The sequence below is a fragment of the Mustelus asterias genome, chromosome 6 (assembly GCF_964213995.1).
Source record: "Mustelus asterias chromosome 6, sMusAst1.hap1.1, whole genome shotgun sequence".
NCBI classification, from domain to species: Eukaryota; Metazoa; Chordata; class Chondrichthyes; order Carcharhiniformes; family Triakidae; genus Mustelus; species Mustelus asterias.
The window spans coordinates 80,727,288-80,744,817 of record NC_135806.1 but is presented as its reverse complement, the minus strand read 5'-3'; the positions used below and the strand labels follow the sequence as shown (position 1 = coordinate 80,744,817).

General features: G+C 42.6%; 1 protein-coding gene across 1 annotated transcript in view; it reads left to right on the top strand.

Moving 5' to 3' along the window:
- The first annotated feature begins 3,298 nt into the window (after positions 1 to 3,298).
- Positions 3,299 to 17,530, top strand: part of LOC144494954 (tumor necrosis factor alpha-induced protein 8) — a 118,961-nt gene continuing 104,729 nt past the window's right edge. Inside the window, exon 1 of the mRNA XM_078214612.1 lies at positions 3,299 to 3,415. The gene's annotated coding sequence lies outside the window, so the exon portion shown is untranslated. The remainder of the gene's footprint in view (positions 3,416 to 17,530) is intronic.

Genomic DNA, 17,530 nt, shown 5'->3' with positions numbered 1-17,530 from the left:
AACTTGAAGCTCTCAACCCTTTCTATTTCGGGTCCCCATTGATGTAGACAGGGGCATGTGCTCCACTACACTTCCTGAAGTTGATGACAATCTCCTTTGTTTTGTTGACATTGAGGGAGAGATTATTATCGCTGCACAAGTTCATGAGATTCTCTATCTCATTCCTGTACTCTATCTCGTAATTGTTTGAAATCTGATCCATTACAGTGGTGTCGTCAGCAAACCTGAAAATCGAGTTGGAGGAGAATTTGGCCATACAGTCATAGGCGTATAAGGAGTATAGTAGGGAGCTGAGATCACAGCCTTGTGGGGCACCGCTATTGGGGATGATCATGGAGGAGGTGTTGTTGCCTATCCTTACTGATTGTGGTCTGTCGGTTAGGAAGTACAGGATCCAGTCGCAGAGGGAGGAGCCGAGGCCCAGGCCACAGAGTTTGGAGATGGGTTTCATCGGAATAATTGTGTTGAAGGCAGAGCTGTAGTCAATAAAAAGGAGTCTGACATAGATGTCTTTGTTATCATGGTGTTCCAGGGTTGAATGCAGGGCCAGGGGGATGGTATCTGCTGTGGACCAGTTGCGGCAGTAGGCGAACTGTTGTGGATCCGGGCAGTCCGGGCACATTTGTTGCAAAGAAGCAGAGGCATTAGAGTACAAAAGCCAAGCAGTTTTGCCAAACGTATATAAAACATTTCAATCCCACTGTGACTATACTTCTAATTCTGGGCACCAAAGGATGTAAGGGGGACAGTTAAAGGTGAGTTGAGGAGAAACTACTCTCAAAAGGTTGTGAATCTGTAGAATTCGCTACCCCAAAATGTGGTGGATGCTGGGACAGTGAGTAAATTTAAGGAGGAGTTGGACAGATTTTTAATTGATAATAGGTTGAAAGGTTATGGGGAGAAGGCAGGAAAATGGGGATGAAGAACATATCAGCCATGATTGAATGGTGGAGCAGACTCGATGGGCTGAATGGCCTAATTCTGCTCCTATATCTTACGAATTTATGAGGGGTGATTTGGGGGGAGTGGTGGAGGGGGGGGGGGGGTGGGGGGTGGATAAGGGGTCCAGAAACAGCAGAAGCAGAGAGCAGCTCCTCTCTCTCACTCTAGGCATTATTGGTGGGATAAAGGAAGAGGAGCTCCACTCGGAGCCTGAATTGGAGTTCTGAAGAATGCATAAGCAGACATAAGACTAGCACATGTTGTGAAGATATGGGACAAAGTCATGGCATGGAGAGATTTGAAGATGAGAATGATGATTTTAAGTTTAAAGTTTTGGGGACAGCAAGCTAATGAACATTAGCAAGAATAGTGTGATGAGTGAGTAGTACAGGACAAATGTATTTGAATTTTGGCTAATTCGGTGTTTAAGGCTGTTAAGAAGGATATTGGAAAAGTCTAGCATAGAATTTGTGTCACTGGTTGCATTACCACACTTTCCTCGCATCAATTTATAGCATGAAAGTAGACAATTTGATTCATCATACATGTTTTTACAATCTCTGTAGTGACTGATGATGTTGAAGAAGAAATTTAAACTTCCAGAAAGAATGACATGTCAAGATTTCACATTTTAAAACATTTTTTTATTCTTCTATTCAAGGATGTGCCCAATAGTAACTTGGAGTGCCTGTCTTCAAGCGCTTCCCTTGGTTTTTAGAGAGTTTCTTAAATTCATCACTTGCAGTAAAGTCTGATTTGATGATTCCTCTTCTCCCTGTTCATGCAGGGATAAATGTACTGGAATCCATAATAGGCTGCAGGATGCATCTCTCCAACTAGAGACTGTTTCCTTCCCTCAACTGGCTATGACAGCTCGCAAAGCTAAGCAGCTATCTGTCTGTGATGTTCATTGATTTGAGGGAAGCCTGTAACCTGATCTCAAAAATGGCTTCTCCTGCCCTTTTCCATGCAGTGGGAGGCACATGAAACTTGTATCGAGGTATGTATCAGTTTAGGTATAAACCTCACTTTAAAACATAATTTTCCAGGCATTTGTTTCAGAGACATATACTATTCTTTGTACACTGATTCAAAAAGTTTCCAGCTTCTTTAAAGCTGCTTAATTACATTTCGTTGTAAATGGATTTCTCTCCAAAAAAGCAGTTCTTGCATTAGCACTTTAAGGAAGTGTCTTTTAAAACACAATTTTTTCCAGAATGTTCTTAGTCTTTGAAGAGGAACCGTTTGCTGTGATTAAAGTGTTCATGATACCAACGAGTTGAAATAATTTTCCCTCTTTTTAGCTCATCTTATAACTTCAAACACATTGGTCTTAACTTCTGTTCTGGTGAAAACAGTCCCAGTTTGTAACGATTCCTCATCCTTGTCGTCATTTTACTAAAGCTCTTCTAGAACTTCTCCGTGATCTTGACATCCTTTCGAAATTACAGCAGCCAAAATTGGCTCAAGTATTCTAAGGGACTTGGCACCAGCTGTTTTTAAATCGTTATTTATATAAAACCTGGGATCCCGAATGTGTGTGTGCGCGTTTTTAATGATTTGTGTAAGTAAAAGGAGTCGTGAAGTAACTTGCAAATCTCTTTGATGGTGAACAAAAACCGAAAATGCTGGAAAACCTAAGCAAGTCTGAGGGCATCTGTGGAGAGAGAATAGAGCCGATGTTTCGCGTCTAGATGACCCTCCACTGGGTTCTGACTAGGGGGTCATCCAGACTCGAAATATTAGCTCAGATGCTGTCAGACCTGCTGAGATTTTCCAACATTTTCACTTTTTCAGATTCCAGCATCCGCATTATTTTGCCTTTAACTTTGATGGCGACACAGCCCCATTAACACTCGAAATGTCAATGGCAACTAAGCAGTTTTGCACTGAGAAAAAAAGGGGCAACAGGAGAACAGAACATAAACAATCGTCTACAATGCAATTGTTAGTCGACCAAGGGCCCCGAAATGTCTTTCCTTTTATAGATTTTGTGTTTCTATTTCTACCACTGTTTGCCTCCCCTCGATTTCAGACGGATGTATTCTGTGCAGGTCCGGTTGTTTCCCCAGTGTTTGACCTCAATCAGTTTGTACAAAGCTCCTTTCACATTTTCCGTGGTTTACTGCCTGGGTCTTGTGCTAAGAAGGCAAAGTGTTTCAGAAAGGATTCAGTCCAAACTCTTTAACTGCAGAGAGAAACTAGTAACTCGTCCTGTCCAGCAGTGTCTGCTGATTGGCCAGAGGGAGCCCCGCCTCTGTAATGTAATTGGTTCGTGGCTGGTGTAATTTCAAGTTGCTGGCGGTGATTGGTTGGTGTGGCTGTCACTCAGCTCCCACCGTTGAATTTCCGCTGTCAAAACTTTGGGACTGACAGGAGGAGTTTTTATTGAGTTTTGCTGTGAATGGATGTCTGCACCAGGGGGGCTGGTGGTCGCTGAAGAGACGCCTGGTGCCTGAACAGGGAGCTGGGGGTAAGTTTACTCTTTGCTCGGCTCTGACACTGTGCGAGTTCAGTGCAAGTTACTGAATGGCAGGGTAACAAATGCAGGATTCAGTGCCCAGTTACAACAGTGTCAAATGTTCCTGTATCATTCATTCGCCTTCACCCTTCCCTCCGTCTCTATCCGTGCCGGATAATACACTGTGAATGGGGGCTGCTGGATGGGGAGCTCGGAGTTTGCAGCCCAGACTCCGGGGCACAGGCGAGAGGAGTGACTGGGGCCTCGGCCACTGAGCAGTGAATTCTGCACCTCAATGTAACAGGGGCATCGACATCAGGCACTGCGCTGCACACACTTTCTGCTGCCTTTACAATCAGGATGTGAAACAATCTGCAGTCTCATTATTGACCCCCGCCTTCCCACCTCCAAAAAGCAAACCACACTGACAACTTTGCAAAGCAGCATCTGTTGCCAGAAGTGAAATGCTGCTTGCTACCTTTCATACTTCTGAAGCGGGCTCCACTCGTTTTCACCACAAACATCAAAGCGGGCCACCTTTAGGGATTATCTCTGTCTAATCATGAGTTACATGGGTCTCGTCTAACAGGACCAATCAAATATTGTTCAGAAATCATTTGGAAGCCGACTTATTTCCGAAATTCGACCAGAGAGCAGTTCCTTTTAATCAGAGTCTGGAAACCCCCCCGACAGTATCTGCACTTACAACAGTCAATTAATGAAAAAAACGCTCTTTCACACTATTTAACCGCTATTAAATTCTTTCACCAGTCAACACACTTACTGCATTACGAAATAGTTACAATACAGGACACCATTCGGCCCGCCGTGCCTATGCTGGCCCTATGCAAGAGCTACTCAGCCGCTCGCCCTGTCTTGTCAGCCTGGATCTGAAATGTCTCAACTTGTTGAGACTCTGAATTGGATTTGATTTGATTGAATTGGAAAAGTATAAAAAAAGAGCTACTCAGCTGGAGCCACTCCTCATTGCCTCCACCACATTCTCAGACAGTGCATTCCAGATTCTAGCTTCTGGCTGCATAAAATAACTTATTCCTCAAGTCACCTTTGACTCTTTTGCCAATCAATTGCTATCCTGTTACATTAAACACCGACCATCCCTACTCATCTGCCCATCTACCACCTCAAAGACAATTAGGGATGGACAATAAAATGCTGGCCTAGCCAGCAATGTCCATACTGTGAAATAATAAAAACACCTGCCACCTTACCCACCTACCATCTCACCCGACCCACTTATCTCACCCACCTCCCCACTCTGTCTTCCTACCTATTCACCCATTCACGAACATTCATACCGTGCCTTTAAACTTGTTAAATGGCATCTAGTGCCATAAAAGGGGATGCGGCTTCTGTGCTCATTCTCTTCACTGCCCCGCAAGGATTCCTGCACTGAGGGAATTCTGCTGCATCATGGATCAGAAGTTGGAGCATTCACTTTCGCTAAACTCAAACGTCAGATCAAGTCCAAGATGGGCTGCAATATTTTATCTTGTGAGCTTGGATCTTGTTTGCCTCTCTTGTGGGGACCATGAATTGGATTCAATTGGAATTTGGTTTTGAAGCAAGCAAGGCAAAGTGGCACAGTGGTTAGCATTGCTGCCTCACAGCGCCAGGGACCTGAGTTTGATTCCCGGCTTGGGTCACTGTCTGTGTGGAATTTGCACGTCCTCTGTGTTTGCATGGGTTTCCTCCGGGTGCTCCGGTTTCCTCCCGTAGTCCAAAGATGTGTGGGTTAGGTGCGTTGCTCCTTCGTGACCCAAGATGCGTAGGTTAGAGGGATAAGCAGGGTAAATATGTGGGGTTACCAGGATAGGGCCTAGGTGGGATTGTTGTCGGTGCAGATTCGATGGGCCAAATGGTCTCCTCCTGCACTGCAGGGATTCTATTCTATAAGGAGATGGATTCGAGTTTGCCCGGTCCACTCTACGCATTTGTAACTTTAAGAATGGAGTTAAAAAAATTATAAATTGGAGCATTTTCAATGTATCCAGATAAGTGCATAGATTTCTTTCTGATCAGCGATGGACCCAGGGGCTCTGACTCTGACCAGAAGCTTTGGGCAATGAGCTAAAGCTCTGACTAGACTTTCTGGTTTTTCTGTAATGTTTGTTTGCAAACAGTGCAACTCACATATCCTCGCCGTGTCACATCATGTTTTTGGATTTTGGTGTTTTTGGATTTCCAAAAGGCGTTTGATAAGGTGCCCCATAAAAGGCTACTGAAGAAGATTAGGGCACACGGAGTTGGGGGTAGTGTGTTAAAGTGGATTGGGGACTGGCTATCCGACAGGAAGCAAAGAGTCGGAATAAATGGGTGTTTTTCCGGTTGGAGGAAGGTAACTAGTGGCGTGCCGCAGGGATCGGTACTCGGGCCGCAACTATTTACCATTTATATAGATGATCTGGAGGAGGGGACGGAGTGTAGGGTAACGAAGTTTGCAGACGACACAAAGATAAGTGGAAAAGTGAATCGTGTGGAGGACGGAGAAGATCTGCAGAGAGATTTGGACAGGCTGAGTGAGTGGGCGAGGATATGGCAAATGGAGTATAACGTTGAGAAATGCGAGGTTATACACTTTGGAGGAAATAATAACAAATGGGATTACTATCTCAATGGAAACAAATTAAAACATGCTACCGTGCAAAGGGACCTGGGGGTCCTTGTGCATGAGACGCAAAAGCCCAGTCTGCAGGTACAACAGGTGATCAAGAAGGCAAATGGGATGTTGGCCTATATTGCGAAGGGGATAGAATATAAAAGCAGGGATGTCTTGATGCACCTGTACAGGGCATTGGTGAGGCCGCAGCTGGAATACTGTGTGCAGTATTGGTCCCCTTATATGAGGAAGGATATATTGGCATTGGAGGGAGTGCAGAGAAGGTTCACCAGGTTGATACCGGAGATGAGGGGTTTGGATTATGAGGAGAGGCTGAGGAGATTGGGTTTGTACTCGTTGGAGTTTAGAAGGATGAGGGGGGATCTTATGGAGACTTGTAAGATAATGCGGGGGCTGGATAGGGTGGAGGCGGAGAGATTCTTTCCACTTAGTAAGGAAGTTAAAACTAGAGGACACAGCCTCAAAATAAAGGGGGGTCGGTTTAAGACAGAGTTGAGGAGGAACTTCTTCTCCCAGAGGGTGGTGAATCTCTGGAATTCTCTGCCCACTGAGGTGGTGGAGGCTACCTCGCTGAATATGTTTAAAGCGCGGATGGATGGATTCCTGATCGGTAAGGGAATTAAGGGTTATGGGGATCAGGCGGGTAAGTGGTACTGATCCACGTCAGATCAGCCATGATCTTATTGAATGGCGGGGCAGGCTCGAGGGGCTAGATGGCCTACTCCTGCTCCTATTTCTTATGTTCTTATGTTGTTGGGAAGCTTTGAAAATCCTGGCATTTTGCTCTTCTTGAAGAGACAGTAATTGGAAACAAAGTAGAACTATTGATTGCTTGAACAGTAGATTAGGCCAGTTTTCCTAAATAAACGTTATTTGATTGCACTAATGATAATATATGTTGAGCAAACAAATGGTTTTAGACCATTAAGTGATATTTCTGATTCATGTCATCACAGTTCCTAAAAGATGTGCAACACTACTTTACTGTAGAGAACAGTTTTGTATCATGTCTTAATTAAATGTGCAAAAATCAGTTCCTTATTTATTAGTTGCTGCCCTATCCTAACTTTTATCCTGGTACTGCTGAAAGTCCTTATTGTATTGATACTTCCTTAGACAGAATTAATTGTCACTGACATTGTAGGTAATGCATAGTTCATTGCCATTTACTTGGCAGTTTTTGTCAGTGGTAGTTTACCACTGCCTTTAGGGGTAAGGGGAGGAGGTAGGTCAAGTTTACCTTAACCGGAAAGAGAATCGAACCTGCACCATTGATGTTATTATGAACCACATGCTAGCCATCTAAGCTAACCAGCCCTCGATGCATAGATTACAGAGGCAGACAAAGAGATCTATTTGTTTTAAACCTAGGCATATACTTTGTTAACCCTCTGTAAAAGATTCCAGTGCTAGAACTAGATGTGACAGTGCTTCCAAGCATAAAGTAATGGAAGAAGTAGAGATTCTATTTACCTAACTTTTAGAACTACCTCTGTGCTGTCAGATTGCTTGCTGACTTCATCAGAAAGGCAAAAGCCATCTGTTTAGACCTTCCACTATCTCAAGCCATGTTCCTTGGCCACTTTTTTGGGTTGAAATAGAGCATGCAAAACTTTGACTGCCTGCTTGACTCTGAATCGATGTTCAAATCTCACAACCTGCCCTTACCAAAGATTGTTCTCTTCTTCCTCTGCTGCCTCTAATGACCTCCTCCACTTTGCCACCCCCTGCAATGCTTTAACCCTTGCCTGTAATTTTGACATCTCTCGACTTAAGTTTCTTCCAATGTTCCCCTTGCCAGCCACTTTATTCTATCTTCCATAACCTCCAACTTGTTTTAAGCTGAGTTCTGCCTACCTTGATCCACAATAAGATCCAGTGACTTATTACTCCTGTTCCAGTTTACCTTCATTGACTCCTTGTCCCACAATATAATTATTTAAAATTCTCATCCTCCTCTTCAAATCTCTCCATGCTCTCCATGCATCTCTGCAAACTTCTCCTTTGCATTCCCAAATCCTCACAACTCCAATCCTTTGGTCTTTTGAGCGTTATTACTACCCTTGGCCTTTACTCTATTTGTGACAGAGCCTTTAACCATTGTTCCCCACTCTCTGAGCACTTGCATTAAATCTCCACCTCTCCACTTGCAACTTCTAAAAATCTTGTTAAAATCCATTTTTTCAACAAGTTTGCAGTCACCTCCGCTAACTACACACCATGGCTCATTGTTCATTCTCTTATTGCTTTTATCAATTCTATTTATTTTTTTCCTCTTGCCCTTTCAAGTGCCTTGTTAATTTTTCTCTGTTAAAGGCAAATTAAATGAAAGGGGAGGAAGTACAGATGCCAGTAATTTGAAATAGGAATAGAAAATACTGGAAACACTCAGCACATCAGTCAGCATCTGTGGATAGGACAGACAAGTTAACACTTAAGACGTGAAGCTCATTTTTTTCATTCATTGATCAGATGTCAGCATTTATTGCCCATTGCTAATTGCCCAGTAGTAGTAATTGTAAGTGGTAGTTGTTTTTGTTGAAAGCTTCCATCCCAGCACCTCCCTCCCTTTGGTAACCTGAGGTTATGCTGCAGTGTGTATGTTCCCCTTAGTTACATGGATCTTAATACTAATCTCGAGCACCTGGCCTGAAAATTTTATGGCCTATATCTCTGCGAATTTCTGTTGACAGAAACATATGTGTATAGCAAAACATAAATTTGTCTCAAAACATTCACTCATTGATTTTCATTGTATAAACTGGTGCTTTCATAGAAACCCCTGAATCCTATAATCTAGGGATTTTCTAGACCTTTGTTGCAGATAGAAATAACTACTGTCAAGGATAATTGATTTCATTTTTACTTGTAACCTTAATCCATGTGACCAATTTTTAACAAATTACAAAAGCAAAATGGGAAACCAAGAACGGTAAATGATTAGATAAGAGTAGCATGTTGTGTTTCATAATGGTACAGCTCTAAAATGGCAAAGATCCTCACCCATTTCTCTGAATGATAGAATAAACCATGTGTGACAAAATGCTAACTGTAACAAACTATTACAGAATTCGTAGTTTCAAAATGATAGAATTGGATTTCATAAATAGGCAGATGGCCCATAAAACTTGCCAATGAGCTTTCCACCATCCTCCAGCCTGTTTGTGACCTATTCACAATTTTATGGAAGTCCGTCCAGCCTGGCCCCACTTGAGGCACTAAAGCAGCCAGTTGGCAACTTCCTGCATGCTTGCAATCTTTTCACCAATAGGAGGAATTCTGGGAATGGGGGAAGCCCAACAGATCTCCTTTATCAGACCATGGATGGGAAAGGTGGCAGGGGGAGAGGGGGACACTTCCATTATTGGCTTCTTTCCTGATCAGGAAACCCCCTCTTCTCCACCCCACCCCCCGCCCCCCCCCCCCCCCCCCCGCACCCCCAAACCCTGTCCTCCAGGTACTCCCCTCCCTGCCTGGCCTTGTGATCATTCCTCTGTGCCTTCTCACCTGGGGCCTCCTCCTGAACAGCTGCACCATCCTGTCTCGGTGGAATCTGGCACCTAGAATCTCTGGACTGCCTGCAGTTCCAGCAGTGACTAATGTTATTAGTGGCGCCACTGAGTCTAGAGAGTTGCCAGTCAGTCAGATTCCTCTAGAGTGAGAGACGGAAGTCCCTCCTCCAAAATGGCTGTAGGGCAGCTGGTATCCCTTGATTCTTCAGGTGCTGGGGCAGGAAATCTCCTCCCCCAAACCCCCCCCCCCCCCCCCCCCCCCGCCAACCCCCCATCCAAAATATCTTGTCCTTTATAAAATCCTTATTTTTTTATATATGAAGTACAAGTTTTACCAGGTCATTTTCAGATTCTGATGTTTTGAATGTGATGCTATAGTACATTTGTGCTCTTGTGTTAATTTAAAACAGCAGCAGCAAAATTAGACCAGCATAACTAACAATTGCCACATTTTCATTAGGATACATTTTATCTTGGATCACTTTGTTGGTTTGGTTTTTCAAAACGTTAGCGTCAGTGTCCATTGTCAGTACATATAGCTAGAGGGATGTTGATCGATTTGCGAGGTTTCAATCAAAACTAGCAATGGTGATTTCACAGCCTGGGGTTCTGAGCTGTGAAAAAAATAGTACATGGAGTTATGTAAAAGACAGCATGGAGACTAGTCCCACATGACTGTGCTGGTGTCCATACTCCACGTGAATGTCCTTCTACTGCAATTACTTCTTCACACACTGGCCACATATCCCCTGCTCTATTCTCCATCAATTAGGCATCAATCTCCCCTAACTGTTAGGGTTGAAAAGAGATGGATAAATACTGTAGAGCAGCTTAATCATTTACACTGGAGATATAGCGCTGGAGAATCTGACAATAAAATTAACATATACCAAGCAAGATTTAAAGCAGAAAAACATACCCCTGAGAAAGCTTTAATGAGTGCTATTGACACCCATTAAAACAGTTGAGATATGCATGGATAATGAATACATTATAAATATCAACTAAATATTTAGTTACAGGATTAAGCATTACGAAGTTAGATACAATTATGCCATCTCCTGTGGTACAACTCATGAGTTATGGGAGCACGGAAAGGAAGGTCCTCAAAATTAAATAATCTTGCTGTAAAGGAATTTTGCTTCATTTAGCTTTGAGGAAGATTGGAAGACACTTGTGCCAGAAAATTAATGCCATGAATAGCTTTTTCCATTCCATGCCTTTTTAAAAAAATATAATCATATTTCTAATGAGCTAATCTCCCATGACTTTAAGCATGGAGAATCAAAAACCAATAAAGAATAGTTGAACCAGGGTTAGAACTCCGAGATAATGGGGCAAAGATAGACTGATGCAATTAATTCCCTATTATAAATTTCCATAGCTGCATTATAACTATACCCTCTAACTAGTTCCCATTATAAATATGGAGAGGAATTTGTAAAGGGGAACATTGATAGGAAGTGAATGTAATGAATAATTTTGAAAAAGATATAAACACCACTGACATTTTATTTTTAAAAATATGGTTTTTATTAATATAATTGAAATTTACTTCCTGAATTACATGTTATGTCTTTTAACGCCTACTTTAATTTTTTACTTTACGGTCTCAAAATTCTGGGCTTTGACTGAGATTTTTATGTCAGATAAACTGATGAAGCTTATTATAAATTTTGTGCTTTCTGGGCATGCATTTTTATTCAATTTCCCCAAATATTAACTAGAGTAATTAAAGTGTAACAGTACAAGCATTGGAATTTCTGTGCGTTTGCAAAAGACCTTGAAAGAAAGTAGAGATTGACTCATCAAAGCGAAGGTGGATGATAACCGGGATCTGCCTGCTACCCATGATAGAGTATGGAAATAGACACAGGGGCTGCAGGGTGCCAAGCAGACATAGTGAAAGGTCCACATCGAAGTGCTGGGGCTTTGACCCAGCTGTAAAAAAAACCAGAAACAGCCTCCATCCATCACCTCTCATGCCTCCTCCTTCCCCATATGCCCCTTATGCTCCATCCATATCAACTCATGCCACCTCATGACCTCCATCCACCCCTGACCCCTCATACCTTCCATGCCAAGCTATTTCTCTCTACCCACAACCCCATGCCAACCTATGCTCTCTATTCCAACCACATTGCTCATCAAAGCCTCTGTGGCAACTTAGTGCCAACCCATGATCCCAAACACATCCCCATAGTTCTTTCTAGTCCCTATGCCAACTCATGCCAATCTATACCTCTCACCATCCATTGCCGTTACATCCTCTATGGTAACTCACCTAGTACCAACATGGGCAAAGCTCAGGAGCCAGGCAGAGGTTAAATACAATAAGTTCTTAGTGTCTATTGGTGACTGTACTAAAAAAAAACCTTGCATTGTTAAAGACCCATTCAAGAAATTTAAATTCCTGCAACTACTTAAATCTCTTATGAGCATAAACATTTCATTCAGGACTTAATATTTTATAAAAACATTTATATTCACTGCCCCACATCAAATACTTTACAACCGCTTGAAGCTGTCCTCAAACAGTGAAGAGACTGGGCTTCCACTGTGATAATAGGTTGATAATCAGTCTTACAGCACTAATCCTAATGATAAACCTCAGACTTGCGTTAGCAGACATAGTGAAATTGCCAGTAGCCACAGCAGGCTTTTTTAAAAACAGGGTTTAAATGCCTGACAGTTACAATGTGGTTTTATACTTTTTATACACATTCATGTCTAATTTAAACAATCCCAGCGGGCACCTTGCCCTCTCCCAGCGGGCACCTTGCCCTCTCCCAGAGGGCACCTTGCCCTCTCCCAGAGGGCACCTTGCCCTCTCCCAGAGGGCACCTTGGCTGGAATTTTACTGCCCCATCCACCACTGGAATCTGAGTGGATGAGAGACGGAACATGGAAAGGTCCGTTAACCTCAGGCGGGATTTTATGGTTTTGGAACAAGCAAGGCTTGTCTCTCCCAAAGGGGTACCTGGATCTATTCAGAAGCGTCTCTTACCTTTTCAAAAGGGTACCTTATTTCTCCAAATAACTTCAGTAGCTTTAGACATTTTGCTCAAATGTCTCAAGCGTAGGAGCTGTGGTTTTGCACATTCCACTAATGCAAATTGTCTTTGTTTGAAGGCCAGCTGCACTTTTACATGTGGAGTTGCCTCTGTGAACCATGGATGTGCAAACTATGATCCATTCTTTTTTCCCCCATTTCTGTAAACATTAGGGTTTTGAGGTATAAAATCCTGCTAATTAAAATTTCTAAGTTCCAAATTCTTAATTTCTAACACTAGGTTTGTGCCTGCCTCTGTTGTGCTTGGCCTAACCAGATATGAATAACTAGCAGTTATGAATCAAGTAGAATTTATCAAGCAGGATTTACATATACTGAACAAAAGACAATGAAGCCAACATTGGAGTCTCTTACGCCGCAAATTCTTAGGATTATATGGGCATTGCTAGCACAGGTAACATTTGAACTGTGTCCAGAAGAGTCACGTCCTTGGAACCATTATAACACTGTGCCAACAAAGATTCCAATTTTCCAACTTTTATCCCCACTTCTCCTTAATCCAGAAGCTGTTACTTGGAAAAAATCCAAATTCACCTCTTCCATTGGCTTAGGGTGCACATAATTTCATCTCACTTCACTTCTGTAACTAGAACCATGTAGACGAAAGACATCCTTTGTCGCCTGGGACTCCAGAGTTTAAGTTTCATTTTAAACAAATAATTTCCTTTCGATACAGAACAGTTACAAAGTCACATCCCTTGTCAATAATGCACCTATCATAACCATTCACATAAACTTACTCTAACCCATTCCTACAAATATTAAAACCATTAAGAATAAAGTTAACATTTCTTATAATGCTGAAAGAGAAGAAATTTTCCGTCTAATACAGATGTTCTACCCTACAAATATCCTACAAATCAATTGAATCAGTGCATGGGTTTTGTCTAAAGATAAAATCATCCAAAGTTCAAACTACTTTTAACTATAATGGGAACATGATGGGGGGGAGGGGGAAGGGATGCGGGGGGAGAGTGGAAGGGATACGGGGAGCTTTAAAAGCTTGAAATGGACAACTATTTTCTTTAACGGCTCATTTACTCACAAGGTTGTTCTGTCCTATTATTTTAATACTACTAGATTTGACGTTCTGCAATATGTCAAACCACTCTCAGTGCATGTTTGAAGAATAAATGGGCAGAACATGCATTATGTATGCTCTGTCCATTTGTACTTGGCACAAATGAATCTAACCAGCAATCTTTAAAGTGCATCCCTTTTAAAATTAATTTTGTGGGGTCAGGAGGTTCAATAATATTGCACCTAGCAATGCAAAAGGTCATCCTCCCAAGGCATTATTATGACTTTCCATAGTCTTAGAACCATAGAAAATTACAGCTCAGAAACAGGCCTTTTGGCCCTTCTTGTCTGTGCTGAACCATTTTTTGCCGAGTCCCACTGACCTGCACTTGGACCATATCCCTCCACACCCCTCTCATCCACGAACCCGTCCAAGTTTTACTTAAATGTTAAAAGTGCATTTACCACTTTATCCGACAGCTCATTCCATACTCCCACCACTCTTTGCGTGAAGAAGCCCCCCCTAATATTCCCTTTAAACTTTTCTCCTTTCACCCTTAACCCATGCCCTCTGGTTTTTTTTCTCCCCTCGCCTCAGTGGAAAAAGCCTGCTTGCATTCACTCTTATCTATACCCATCAAAATCTTATACACCTCTGTCAAATCTCCCCTCATTCTTCTACGCTCCAGGGAATAAAGTCCCAACCTATTCAATCTCTCTCTGTAACTCAGCTTCTCAAGTCCCGGCAACATCCTTGTGAACCTTCTCTGCACTCTTTCAACCTTATTTACATCCTTCCTGTAACTAGGTGACCAAAACTGTACACAATACTCCAAATTCGGTCTCACCAATGCCTTGTATAACCTTACCATAACACTCCAACTTTTATACTCGATACTCCGATTTATAAAGGCCAATGTACCAAAGGCACTCTTTACGACCCTATCCACCTGTGATGTCACTTTTAGGGAATTCTGTACCTGTATTCCCAGATCCCTCTGTTCAACTGCACTCTTCAGAGTCCTACCATTTACCCTGTACGTTCTACTTTGGTTTGTTTTTCCAAAGTGCAATATCTCACACTTGTCTGCGTTAAATTCCATTTGCCATTTTTCAGCCCATTTTTCTAGTCGGTCCAAATCCCCCCGCAAGCTTTGAAAACCTTCCTCACTGTCCACTACACCTCCAATCTTTGTATCATCAGCAAATTTGCTGATCCAATTTACCACATTATCATCCAGATCATTGATATCTTCCTTAGTGATTACACCCACCCACATTATCCATCCCTAAAATGTAGCATGGACCATCTGTTATTGCAATTTAAATGAGGCCTGACCAAAAGGGTAGGAGTCGGCCATTCAGTCCCTCAAACGTATTTTGTTGTTCAATTAAATCATGTCTGATCTGTATCTGACCTTGGGATATCTTCCTTGACCCCATAACTCTCTATACCCTTGCTGCACAAAAATCCATCAAGCTCCATTTAAAATTTCTAATTGACCTAGCCTCCGCACTATGTTGGGAACACAGGTCCCAATTTCCACTACCCTTTGTGTAAAAAAATGTTTCCTGACATCAGTCCTGAATGACCTAGCCCTAGTTTTAAAGTTAAGCTTCTTTGTTCTGGACTCTCCGAGCAGAGGAAATAGTTTTATTTTACCTGCTGTATAACAATGCCAGGGACCTGGGTTCAATTCCGGCCTCGGTCACTGTCTGTGTGGAGTTTACACATTCTCCCCGTGTCTGCATGGGTTTCCTCTGGGTGCTCCGGTTTTCTCCTACATTCCAAAGATATGCGTGTAAGGTTGATTGGCCAAGCTAAATTGTCCCTTAGTGTCAGGGGGGTTAGTAGGGTAAATATGTGAGGTCACAGGGATAGGGTCTGGGCTGGGTGGGATTGTTGTCGGTGCAAGCTTCTTGGGCCAAACGGCCCCCTCCTGCACTGTAGGAATTCTATAATTCTAATTGGAATTCTATAATTCTAATTCTATAACCAGTTCTTTTTGGTGGGAGTGTTCTTCAAGGAGCAAATTAGTTGATATTTTTACATATATTTTCAAAATCAAGATGCATGATTACTGAATTCTCTTGTGTTGAGTTCCTAATAAAAATCCATAAAACATGTGATTCTCTACAGCAGCACAGCATGCTGATGTGAAATTATAAACAACCTTTAGTTTCTACTATTGGAAGTTACATGTGCCTATGAATGAGGCTTTTGTAGTATTTGTTTGGATGAGCCTTTCCTCTGTTTTGATTCATCCTGAACTCCCTTTGATCATCCAGGCTCCCTGTTGGTATTAATAAAATGGATACAAAATAGGATTATAGTAAGAGATGGCTGTGACTTTTATGTTTCTGTAATCCACTTAAATGGTTGATCATGGCATGGCCATGTGCCACCATTCCAAGCTTCTTCCATCTCTTGCTCTTTGTAATGAATGTCCAGCTGGAGTCCTGTTCACTGTGAGATAGATATAACACATGCAGATGGATTATCATTCCATGCACAGAATTGCAGTTTCGTATTTTCTTTGAGACATGAACAGTTAGTTCACAAAACTGGGTGTGAAAGTGAACTTGTGTACAAAAATCAAAATGTATACCTCCAGAAATATGAGCTGAAAGCCTCTGCGATTTTGTCATTGGCTGAAATGGTGTAGTTTTCGACAATGTAATCTGTGTTATTTGTTTATTCTCGTTAAAGTGGCCAGTATGGTTTTTGTGTAGATTTGTAGATTAAATTAAGCTGTGATATTGGTTCTTTATTGATTCAGGAGTATTAATTAACAGTTTTTTAAATTGATTCATGGAACATGAATCAATTAGCTGGCCAGCATTTATTGATAATTGATGTTCTGGGGTGTACTTTTACCTACCTGTTCGATTCTGAATGTCTCTAAGTAAAACTGCATAAGTCAACCGTCTGACAAAAGAAAATGTGACTGGAATAACTTGTGCTCTTGCTGGTGGTGAGCTTGAAGGAGGGAAGAGCAGTTACTTAGGTGGGATGGTGGCATACTGGAGCCTTCCTGCCGTTGCCAGGGTCTGGGTGGGAAGGCCCAAGGCTGATCCTCCCACCTGCCACCAGTTGAAACATTTAAGTGGCCAATGAATAACAACATAAGGGCCTCATCCCACTGTCACTGGTATTAATCCAGCTGTGGGTGGGCATGTCACCTTGCAGCTTGCAGGACAGGTAAAACTGAATGGCCAGTTAGTAATTTCCTTGGGGTATGGGGTCGGGGGGTGGTGGTTGGTGAAGGTGGAGTGATCCTTGATCAAAGGCACTCACTGTCTGATCAAGAGATTGGACATTGGGAACAGGAAACTTGCTGAGAGCCATCCCCCATCCTCTGCCATCCTCTCCTTGTGATCCTCACCCCATGAACCTCCTCCACATTACTTCTAGAGGAAGGTCCACTGTTGGCCTTGCCAATACCTGATTAACATGTAGTTCGGTGAGCCTTCCGGAAAAGAGGCAGTGCAGGACTCTCGCTGGCTCTCCAGCCAGCAGGTGAGACCCCCCCATTGCCTCAACAAGATTCCATCCTGTATCTCTTTAGGAAGTGTGCAGTCTAGACAAAGCTTATATGCTGCAAAGTTTGGCTGGGTACTGCTTGTGCTTTTTGATCTGTGGGTGCTGTCTCCATACCAAAATGCGTGTGGATGTCATTAGCATGGACATAGAGCGTGTGTGGCTGAAGTGGCAGAGGACTGGGAACCAGAGCTGTAGGTCAGCAAGTGAAATGACCGAGGAAGAGTTAGAGACTAAGGCCAGTAAGGCTAAGAGGGAGAACAGACAGGGAGAGGTTCCTGAACATGCAGGAATGGTGGCCTGAAGTGTATTTGTTTTAACGCGAGGAGTATGACAGGTA